Source organism: Lampris incognitus, chromosome 14, assembly GCF_029633865.1.
Source record: "Lampris incognitus isolate fLamInc1 chromosome 14, fLamInc1.hap2, whole genome shotgun sequence".
NCBI classification, from domain to species: domain Eukaryota; kingdom Metazoa; phylum Chordata; class Actinopteri; order Lampriformes; family Lampridae; genus Lampris; species Lampris incognitus.
This window is the reverse complement of record NC_079224.1, coordinates 10,465,382-10,476,866: the sequence shown is the minus strand read 5'-3', so window position 1 is coordinate 10,476,866 and position 11,485 is coordinate 10,465,382. Positions and strand designations below refer to the sequence as shown.

The following is an 11,485-nucleotide window of genomic DNA, read 5'->3' as shown; positions in this document are numbered from 1 at the left end:
TGCCTTTTTCTCCTCAATTGTACTTTGGCCAATTACCCCACTCTTCACATCCAGCTTCCCACCTGCAGACACGGCCAATTTTGTCTGTAGAGATGCCCGAAAAGGCCGGAGGTAACATGGGGATTCGAACCGTCGAACCCCGTGTTGGTAGGTAACGGAATAGACTGCTACGCTACCCGGACGCCCCCTCACTGAGGTTTAAAAACCTACTGAGAGCCAAAGCTTGCTGCGCTATAGGGAAAAGCATACTTTTATTTTTATCTAATGGAGCCTGATAACAGTAAGGTACCACTGAGGTACTTTGTCATGATGGTGCCAGTGCCTGAAATCAGGCCCTGGTATCCCTTTAGGAGAACGGGGTTTGGTCTCAGGAGAACGATGTATTGTTTTGCAATAACTGTTGTGAATATCGGTCCTGTTTTATGGGTTTTTGATTGTCTACAAGACAACAATGCTGTAACAACAACTGTTACATTCTCATCAACCACCTGTCGCCCCCAACACAGCCAAATTGCCAGATGTGCAGATGGCAGGAGATCGTCTTTTAGTGCAGGGGAGAAATGTGTGTGTCGGCCCTGTGATGGCTTGGAGGTCTGTCCAGGGTGTCTCCTCGCATACCCCCAATGACTGCTGGGATAGGCTCCAGCAACCCCGCGACCCTGACAGCAGGATAAGCGGTTTGGATAATGGATGGATGGATGGTACAGCGTGTGTAGCGCAGCAGCTACTTTAGCCACCGGAATTGGTGCCTTGCAGTTCAATCGTGCTGCCTACTACTGGCCAATAGAGGGGGGTGTTGCACCGCTGATTAGCATTCAGCCACTGTTAAGGAGGGAATTTGTTGTTTCAGCCTCAGATATGCCTGTTTGATACATAGCCACATTATTTATCTGCTGTGTTTACCAGTTGTATTGCCTTGTACTGTGTAAATTCATACCTTTGTGAAAGCAATGTAGTTTACGTTTTCTGCATGTGCCTCATAATTCTACAAAGGTCGCTGATTTATTTTGTTCATTTACGCAGAAACAGAGTCATCAGACTGTTGTACAAGGATTGTGTTTGTAGTGGTGGCAATAAAGACGGAAAGACTGAAGACATCTGCGTGATTCTGATCGATCACCTGCAACGGGTTCTCCTTGACTAAATCCAGCTCATAGTTATAGCCGGGAAACCCCACAGCCCCCCCCCCCACACACACACACGTTGAGCTGGTGTTAAATTAGCGACAGGGGGATCTATTCTTCCAGTGTGTGCTTGAAATGCTATTCTATAACACCCAAGCGCAATCCGCCATCTAGCGACAAGGAGGTGAAATGGCAGTGTAGTGAACTAGGGGTGTCTGTTTTTCTCTACTCAATACTGAGGTGAGCTGTTTTCAACCTTCTGTAACTATGATTTATTTTTTTTTGCAAGTAGTAAATTTACAATAGCGTCTAGTGACAGTCAGAGTAGGAACTACTGTTTAAAAATAATTACTATAGTCTAATGTTTTAGTGACTAGTGCCTTAAAATGAAGAAATGAAACGGCCTGCCATAGTCTCTCACACAAGCAGAACACAGTATAACGAAGCCTCCATGTCCAATCAGCTTCTCTTTCACAATAGAATGTTGCCTGTTACCATGGCTTCTGATATTCCACACACGGTGTTCTAGCTACATTTTGTCCAAAAATAATACATTTTGCTAAAATTCAATAAAAAAAAAGTAGTGCGGAAAGGGGTCGAGTCATTAAAACGTTACTGTCACAGCCTCTCGCCCTTGACATCAAAGCGTTCACTGTCACAGCCACTGAGATCGGTTACTTCAATAAAGACTTGATTCTTCCCTTACCTGGTTGTCCCGTCTGCTTTTGGGTTCTTTCCTGATACGTGAAAGTTACAACCTCTAAGTGATGAGCAAATACTTGAACTTTCGGTCACTGCACCCTGGCTGCGTTTCGTGTTGCTTTGTAGCCCTTTATATACCAGACGGCACCGTTCGGCTGTTATGACAGCGGGTTACGACATGGCGAGTGGCTCTTGATAGATACAGCGTTGTGTTCAGTAATCTAGTTACCCTATATTACATCGAGTTCTATACTGCCAACCGCTAGAGGGGGCTGTATTCTTAGGTCACTAGCAACAGTAGGTTAGGTTGACTCTTTGAATGTTGTTGTTAGTTGCTGCTGAGTACCTGTCGGAGCATGTTGGAAGCTAACGGTCGGCCTTGCAATTATTTTAGTAAAGTTTATTAAGCAAAACGTCGTGTGGTTATTCTACCAAAGAATATAACAGATTGGCGACGAGGATGTATGCAAAGTTTATACCCAACTACGGTACAGAGGTAGAGCCTCTCCGTTCCTGTCTGCGACAAGAGGGCACATTCGAGTGCACTGAAGAGGCTCCGAAATGCTTCCTGACTGTGAAACAGCCACTGGTGGACAGCCCGGCGCTTGCTCTGTTCAGTCCGGACTTCCCAACCATAATTTCGACTAACGCCTCCGACTACGGACTGGGAGCTGTGTTCACCCAGATGCATCCAGACCACACAGAACGCACAGTGGCGTTTGCTTCACGTTCACTGACTTCAACAGAGAGCAAATACTCCACTGTAGAGAAAGAGGCTCTTGCGTGCGTCTGGGCAGTGGAGAAGTGGAGGACATATATCTGTGGGGCAGGAAGTTCACATTGCGCACTGATCATCAGGCCCTCACTACACTCCTCTCTACAAAAGGTGCTGATCGAGCAGGGATGCGCATTGCACGATGGTCTGCGTGTCTCCTCTGTTTCACCTACTATGATGTCGTGTATCGGGCTGGATCATTAAACCATACAGCCGACTGCCTCTCACGTTTACCTCTACCTGCTGCCTCCCCTCTGGTCGAGGACACAGAACCTGAGTTAGTGGCCTTGCTGTCGACGGCCCCTGCCTCAGTGTCTGCGGGGAAGTTTGCAGATGCTTCCTTCTCCTGCCCTGAATTTGCATCTCTGCATGAGCCAATCAACCAGCAGCGGCCGCCGTCTGTTAAAACGGTGAATCCTGTGCTGCAACCATACTACAAGATCAGGCAGGAACTGTGTGTGAAGGACAACTTCTTAGTGCTTCGAGGGTCACGCTTGGTTGTGCCTGTCTGCTTGCGCTGCACACTCATTGCCCTGGCTCACGACGACCACCAGGGTATTGTGCGAACGAAGCAACGCTTGCGTGAGCTGTACTGGTTTCCTGGTATTGATGCACTGGTACGCTCTGAGATATCTACATGCTCACTATGTCAAAATTCAGACAAGTCAGCAAAAGTGACCGAGGCACCACTGCAACCGGTACCTCTGCCTGAGGGCCCCTGGAGTAAGCTGGGCGTGGACATTGTTGGACCGTTTGAAACTGCAACATGGGACTGTAAGTTCGCAATCACGTTGACCGACTACCACTCAAAGTGGCCCGAAGTTGCTTTCGCTTCATCTGTCACCACGGAAACAGTGGTGGGATTCCTCAGCAGCGTCTTCAGCCGCTATTTCAACCCGAAGTCCCTGGTCACTGATAATGGACCGCAATTTACATCTGCTGCGTTCTCCACATTCCTCAGGGACAGAGGGATCCCTCATATTCGCTCCTCTGTATACCATCCAGCTGCTAGCGGTGCAATCGAGAGATTTAAGTTCTCAAAGGTATCCAAGCTGCAACCATTCAGCATCAACCCTGGAAAGCTGCAACCATGGATTTCCTCCAAGCCTATCGAGCTACACCGCACGCCACGACCGGTGCATCTCCGTTTGAACTCCTGCATGGCCGCAAAATGAGAACTAAGCTCAACGTTCCCTCTTCTCCGGGTGTGACAGCGCAGGATACTGAGGTGCGTGGCCGGGTGTCGCTTCGCCAATCTCACATGAAAGAGTACTGTGACAGAAGACGGGGTGCTCACACTCCTTCATTCAGAGAAGGGGTCAGAGCAACCAAAGACCGGTGCTGAAACATCTGTGGAGCCTGGACTGTCCCAAGGGACGGGTAACCGTCCCATCAGAGAGCACAAGCCACCAGCCTGGCTCAGGAAAAAAAAACGTGTTCTTACTGTGAATGAAAAATATTGTGATTATCTGGTAAAATTTGTAATGAAAAAATACTGAGATTATTTGGTTAAATGTGAGCACTACTAGATAATCGTGATTGCCATCTGGAAACCCCTGGTTATTGTGAAAAAACTAATAAGCATTTTTTGTTGTTAAAGCTCATACATTGTGATAGCGTAAGTAAATAATACAAGTAGATGTTATTGTTATTGATACAGTGTTATGCAAAGACGAGCAATTATTTTAAGTAAAGGGGGAATGTTGTGTTCAGTAATCTAGTTACCCTATATTACATTGAGTTATATACTGCCAACCGCTAGAGGGCGGTTGGCAGTATTCCTAGGTCACTAGTAACAGTAAGTTAGGTTGACTCTTTGAATGCTGTTGTTAGTTACTGCTGAGAACCTGTCGGAGCATGTTGGAAGCAAACGGTCTGCCTTGCAATTCTTTTAGTTTATTAAGCAACACGTCGTGTGGTTATTCTACCAAAGAATATAACATACAGGTTAGTGGATCCAGACAGTGGTTAGTCTGATGAGGGAATGAGAAAAAGAATAAGCCCAAATGAGCCCGCGGAAGCGTCGGGATCGTCTCTTCCGGCGCAGCGTTACTATGGATCCCACTGCTTTTCTTGGCAAGACCCGCCTTGCATAGCATCCAGGCCCGCCCCAACCCTAACCAACCCAACCAACGGAGGTAACGAGTACTGGCCAATCAGAGGCAGAGTGCCAAGAAACGCGGTGGGCTTCACAATAACGCACCGGCCCAGCCCTCGCTCTGACCTTGTTGTTGTTGTTCTTCTTCTTCTTCGTCTTCTTCTTCTTCTGGATGGCGGGCTGAGCAGCGAAACTTTTCGTAGCTCCGCTTCCTTATAGCCCAAAGTTACAAAATAGACGATTGTATCGACATTAAACGGCTGGATTTCAAGCTGTCAAAATGCCAAATTCAAAGAAACCTGTTGAGGGTCGCCCCTCGAGTTCTACAGCTCCCGCCAATCTACTTGAAAACATAGGACACGACTACTGCATGGAGGTAGATGCTAACGCTAACAGCAGCAAGAGGGAACGGGAACAAGACTCTCCACCAAATACTCAGCCAAAAGAACACGGAGAAAAGAAAAAGAAGTCAGAGGAAGAGGGAAGTGAGGTCTCCAATAAAGCCATATTGGAAGCAATAAAAGGTACGAGAGTGGATGACCAGTTGGTGGAGATTAAGGACCAGCTGAAACGCAACAGCACCATGATAGCGAGCCTGGCGAAGATCACGCAAGTCAACTCGGAAGACCTCGCCGAATGTAATGTAACCCTGTTGAAATTTATTCATTATTATAAGATATAATTTTGAATAAATAATTTAGTAGTTTAATAAATAGAATTTACGGTTAAAATGTTAAGATTCATTGACCAGCAATGAAGTTATGATTTTGCTCAATGAGAGAAATGCATATTGGGTAATGTTCATGTTTTACTGAATACAGCATTTAAAAATGTTAAATATGTGTTGTGTAATAATATATGTGACAATGCTTTAAAATGCCTGTAAGAATAGGAAGAAAGAGGTACACAAATGTTTTGTGAATTTAGTTTATTTCTGAAACTCTGGTGAATGAGCCAATCACATTGGAGGTCAAAGGACAAGGAAGTGAGTGGAGGAGGGAAACGTGAAGACAGTGTATGAGATGAGGGAGCTGAGAGAGAGCGACGAACGAGTAAGACATGAGAAGCGTGTTTTCTGCTGAAAAGGGAAACACGAAATGTTATGTTAATGTGTACACCATTTTTAGTGAAAGTTTTCACCCAGGACTCTTATACTAAACTTTAATGGTGATATTTCTGTCCGTTTTGAGTGAACTACTCAGCACAAGAAGACAGAAAGAACTTTTAAGTTAGCTGCTGACTTAGTGGCTAGTGCTTTTGCATGGACTTTGCTAACGAGCTAGCGACCTCGACTAGTAAAGCCTGTGTGGAACTGCGAAACGGACGACAAACAAAGACCCCGACGGAGCTGGATAGCGTTGCCGGGTGGTGGACTTTGCCGAGATCGTCAGCTGCGTGAGTCTTCTCTTCATGGTGAATCTTCTTGTCATATCTCGTCCTGCTGCCGCCGCCTTGGACCTTGTGTATTTGAGGTTACATTCCATTGAGTAAAGGTACCGTTCTTTTGTTTTTTGCCTGCGTGGTGAAGCAGCCATTTTGTTTTTTGCCTGCGTGGTGAAGCAGCCATTTTGTTTGAGGCTATAACGTTCACAAGCTACACTCAGGCCTGCATAATTTGAACTGGGTATTTGAAAGTAGGCTAGGTTATTGCTGGCTATTTTCTTTTTTTGGGCCCTTATGTTTTCAATGTGTATGTGAATGCATTTGACTGAGAGATTTCAAAAGATATTTGAAAACGAAGCATTTAAACACTGAACAATATTTTCTAAGTAATTATACTTTTTTATAACACAGTTGTGGTGAATGACTACTTTTGATATTTTAAGTTAATTAAGAAAAAGTATTTTCTGTTTAAAAGGAAGAGTGTTTAAGGGTTACAAGTAATTCTAGACATTTAATTTAATTCTAAAGTGTACGAATTAATGCTTAAATATTGATTTTGAATGAAAGAGTATTGCATATAGCCTAATAAGTAGTAATTACACACATACAAGTTAAACACTGATATGTTTATTAGTGAAACCCCACTTATTTGATTGATTGGATAGATGATTTAAACAACTCAGGATAGCCACCTCTCACTATAGCCAAACCTGCTAGAGAGGCGCTACAATTATCTGACTCTGTTTTTGGTGATATTCAGGACTCTTCGTTTTTGAAAACTGGCTTGAGGAATATGACTAAGCCCCTGCACAGGAAGGATGTCAAAGGAAGTAGCTTTGCCACAACAATAAAGCTTGCTGATAATGCGGATGAAAGGGGAGCTAATGGTAATGCCCCAAGGAAACAAGGTATGACTGAGAAGCGTAATCCCACTGTTTGTATGTGCTTCTCTCTTGAGCACTCATTGGAGGAGTGTCCACAACTGAACAGAAAGAATTTTCACGGATATATACCAAGTCCAGTTGCACTTGATTCAACTCCTTTGGAGAACAGAAAGAAGCATCGGGAGAAAATGAACTTTCTAAATGAAAAAGGAATCTGCTTTGCCTGCCTGTGTATTGGACACATGAGCAAGGATTGCGAAAGGTGTCTTACTTGCAAAAGTTGTGGTGAAGGACATCCCACCGTTCTTCATGTTAAGAAGGAAAGAGCTAGCACAGACTTGAAACAGTCCAAGGGACCATCATGCAGTGGTGCATCAGTTTCTCAAGGAACTTGTGGGCATACAGGGGCCGAAAAGGATGATTCTGTCCTGTCAATATTGCCTGTAAACGTTAAGACCACCAAAGTAGGCAAAGTGATACATACTTACGCTTTTTTGGATCCGGGCAGTTCAGCCACATTCTGTTAGGAGAGTCTCATGCAAGAGTTGAATATTGAAGGTAGATGTGCAAACTTTCTCCTATGCACCATGGGCCAGGAGAAGGTCGTCCCAACATAAACATTTACCGACATTGAAGTGTCTGGTCTTAACAACGAGTGCTATTACCAGCTACCAGATGTGCTCACTCAAAGGAAAATGCCTGTAACATCTTACAACATCATTACACAGGAAGACCTGGCACGGTGGCCATACCTGTCAACCATCCAAATTCCTTGCATCAAAGCCAGTGTTGACTTGTTGAATGGTAGCAATGCTCCCAAGTTACTGGAACCCTGGGATATCGTCAACAGCTGTGGAGGAGGCCCATACGCCATAAAGACAGTGCTTGGTTGGGTCATTAATGGTCCAGTACAAGGCAGCAACACTGCTAACCCGGATGCTGGACTGGCTGTCGCTGCTGTGAATAGGATCTCAGTCTGCCAGCTGAAGGAACTGCTAAACAACCAGTACATGCATGATTTCAATGAACAGACATATGAGGACAAAGATATGTCAAGAGAAGACATGATGTTCTTGGAAATTGTAAACCATTCTGCAAAGCTGTTGGATGGGCACTACAGCCTAAAAATGCCTTTCAGGAAAGAGCAGCCCAGGCTCCCCAATAATCTCTCTGTAGCCAAGCAAAGGATACTTGGGCTAAAAAGAAGATTTGAGAAAAATGAGCAGTTTCATCTGGAATATGCAAGCTTCGTCACTGACGTCATCAGCAAAGGTTATACAGAAAAAAATACCTCAGCACCAGTTGGACTGTGAAGAAGGAAAGGTCTGGTATATCCCCCATCACGGAGTCTACCATCCGAGGAAGAATACTTTGCGGGTGGTATTTGACTGTGGGGCAACCTTTAAGGGAACATCACTGAGCAGCCAACTTTTGCAGGGTCCCAACCTTACTAGCAGTTTGCTTGACGTGCTCACAAGGTTCAGGCAGGAGCCTGTGGCTTTGATGGGAGACATACAGCAGATGTTCTATCAGGTCAAGGTGGCAGAAACAGACAAAGACTTCCTTCATTTCCTGTGGTGGCCTGAGGGTGACCTGAGTCAAGAGATTGCAGAGTACAGGATGACCGTCCACTTATTTGGGGCCGTTTCATCTCCGAGTTGTGCCTGCTATGCGCTCAGGAAGACAGCCGAGGACAATCAGGCGCCCTCTCCAGCCGAGGTGATTCAGACAGTGAAGCAAAAGTTCTACGTGGATGATTGTTTAAAGAGCATGTCTTCAGAAGAAGAGGCAATTAAAATGATCAAAGATCTAACAGCTGTCTGCCAAAGAGGAGGCTTTCGTCTGACAAAGTGAGTCAGTAACAGCAGTAAAGTGCTCCGCACGGTCACTGAGGAACACAGAGCCAAGGACTTACATGAACTGAATCTGGATAGGGATAATCTTCCCTTAGAGAGAGCCCTTGGTCTGCAGTGGTGCATCGAGAGTGATGCCTTCCAGTTTAAGATGCTGGTGAAAGAACGGCCTTACACTCGACGTGGCATGCTGTCTCTGCTCAGTTCAGTGTACGACCCTTTGGGGTTTATTTCACCAATTAGCTCAGCTGCATCCCTTTTCCGATGCGAGTGAAGGTGGATATGGCACCGTCAGTTACATATGGATGGAGAATAACCAGCATGATGTTCATGCCGCCTTCCTGCTCGGCAAAGCAAGAGTTACACTGCTAAAGCAGGTTACCATCCCACGCCTGGAGCTTACAGCTGCAGTCCTTGCCGTTCATGTGGACAGGATGTTAAGAGCAGAACTCCAGCTGCAGTTGCAGGACTTAGTCCTATGGACAGACAGCACCTCTGTTCTGAAGTATATAAGGAATGAGGACAGGCGCTTTCATACTTTTGTGGCAAACCGGGTTTCAACCATCAGAGACGCTACAAAGGTGTCACAATGGAGGTATGTCAACACCAAAGACAATCCGGCAGACGACGCGTCCAGAGGTATGAAAGTTCAGAGGTATGAAAGTTGACGACCTGCTGATTGGCAGCAGATGGATTAAAGGGCCTGACTTTCTTTGGAAGCCAGAGAAGCGTTGGCCAGAAAGAACTGTGGAAAACGCCATTTTATTGTACGACCCAGAAGTCAAGAAAGACTTCATTGTGAATGCTGTAATTGCCAAGGACTCACCTGATGCTACTGACCAACTTATTGCTTATTTCTCTGACTGGAGGAGGCTTAAGGTTGCTGCTGCCTGGTTCCTCAATGTAAAGAGGACGCTGTTGAAGTTGAGCCAATGGAGAAAGGAGTTGCAGGCTTCTGATGCAAATAAGCCATCAAGTCATATGCAGTTGGAGATGAAGGTCAGAAGTGCATGTGGGGGCGAGAGCATCTCATCAGACGACCTTCTTGAGGCAGAAATGTGCATCATTCGTTATGCTCAGCAGCAGCAGGAAATTGACGCACTTTCATCTGGAAAGTCTGCAGTCAGAAAGGAAAGTTTTATTTACAAACTGAATCCACGCCTGGAGGAATGTCTGCTTAGAGTTGGAGGACGACTGAGGAGGGCAGCGCTGCCAGATGAAATCAAGTGCCCACTCATTCTCTCAAAAGATCAGCATATTTCAACACTCATCCTTCGGCATATTCACCAACAGCTGGGTCACAGTGGAAGAAACCACACACTATCCAAGGTAAGGATAGTGGTAAGGATAGTGGTAAGGATAGTAGTGAAATCAAGCGCCAACTCATTCTCTCAAAACATCAGCATATTTCAACACTCATCCTTCGGCATATTCACCAACAGCTGTGTCACAGTGGAAGAAACCACACACTATCCAAGGTAAGGAGGAAGTACTGGATTACAAATGCTAATTCAGCCATAAGGAAAATCATATCTAACTGCTGAACTTGTAGACACTACACTGGAATAGCAGGTGAACAAAAAAAATGGCGGACCTGCCAGTGGAAAGGGTTTTGCCTGACCTCCCTCCGTTTACGAATGTCGGAGTTGACTATTTTGGGCCAATCGAGGTCAAGAGAGGGAGAAGTTTCCGTAAACGTTATGGAATGGTTTTCACCTGTTTGGCAAGTAGAGCTTAGAGATGGCGAACTCATTGGACACCGATGCATGCATTAATGCTTTGCGGAGATTTATGGGCAGAAGAGGCCCAGTTTCTCATATGTGATCCGACAATGGGACCAATTTTGTTGGCGCAGAAAGGGAATTAAGGGAAGCTCTTGCAGGATTAGAGCACAACAAAATACAAGGAGCCCTGCTTCAACATGGAGTCAAGTGGAGTTTTAATCCACCATCAGCATCACATTATGGTGGTGTTTGGGAACGTGTCATTCAGATGATCAGGAAGGTGCTTAGCTCTATCTTACATCAGCAGACACTGGACGATGACGGACATCATACAGTTCTCTGTGAGGTTGAGGCCATATTGAACGATCGGCCCATCACTGCTCTGTCTGAGGATCCGAATGATCTTGAACCTCTCGTGCCAAATCATATTCTTCTCATAAAAGGCAAACTGGCTGTACCACCTGGACTGTTTGTGAAAGAGGATCTGTATGTGAAAAGGAGGTGGAGGTAGGTTCAATATATTTCAGATTTGTTCTGGAGATGATGGGTGCAGGAATACCTTCCTCTGCTTCAGGCATGGCAAAAATGGAACCAAGAGAAAAGAAGTTTCGTTCCAGGGGATATCGTCTTAATAGTGGACTCGACTTCTCCTCGTGGCTCTTTGATACTCGGCAGAGTGTTAGAAACCTTTCCCAACAAGAATGGTCTGGTGCGGTCTGTTCGTCTCAAAACAAAGTGCAATGTTATAGAAAGACCTATAACCAAACTTTGCCTATTAAATGCGGTTTCAGATGTATAACTGATGCTAATGCACCATGTTTGGGTATAAAAGTATCAAGGTACCTCTGTCTTAAGAAAACTGTGTTTAATGGCTGTTTTATATTGTTTAGAATTGTTGTGTCTGCCTGCCATCAACAATTAGGGGCCGGAGTGTAGCCATTT

General features: G+C 45.3%; 1 pseudogene; it reads right to left on the bottom strand.

Annotated features, from left to right (window-relative positions):
* LOC130124313 (zinc finger protein 585A-like) overlaps positions 1–11,485 on the bottom strand; it is a 100,318-nt pseudogene that overhangs the window by 75,316 nt on the left and 13,517 nt on the right.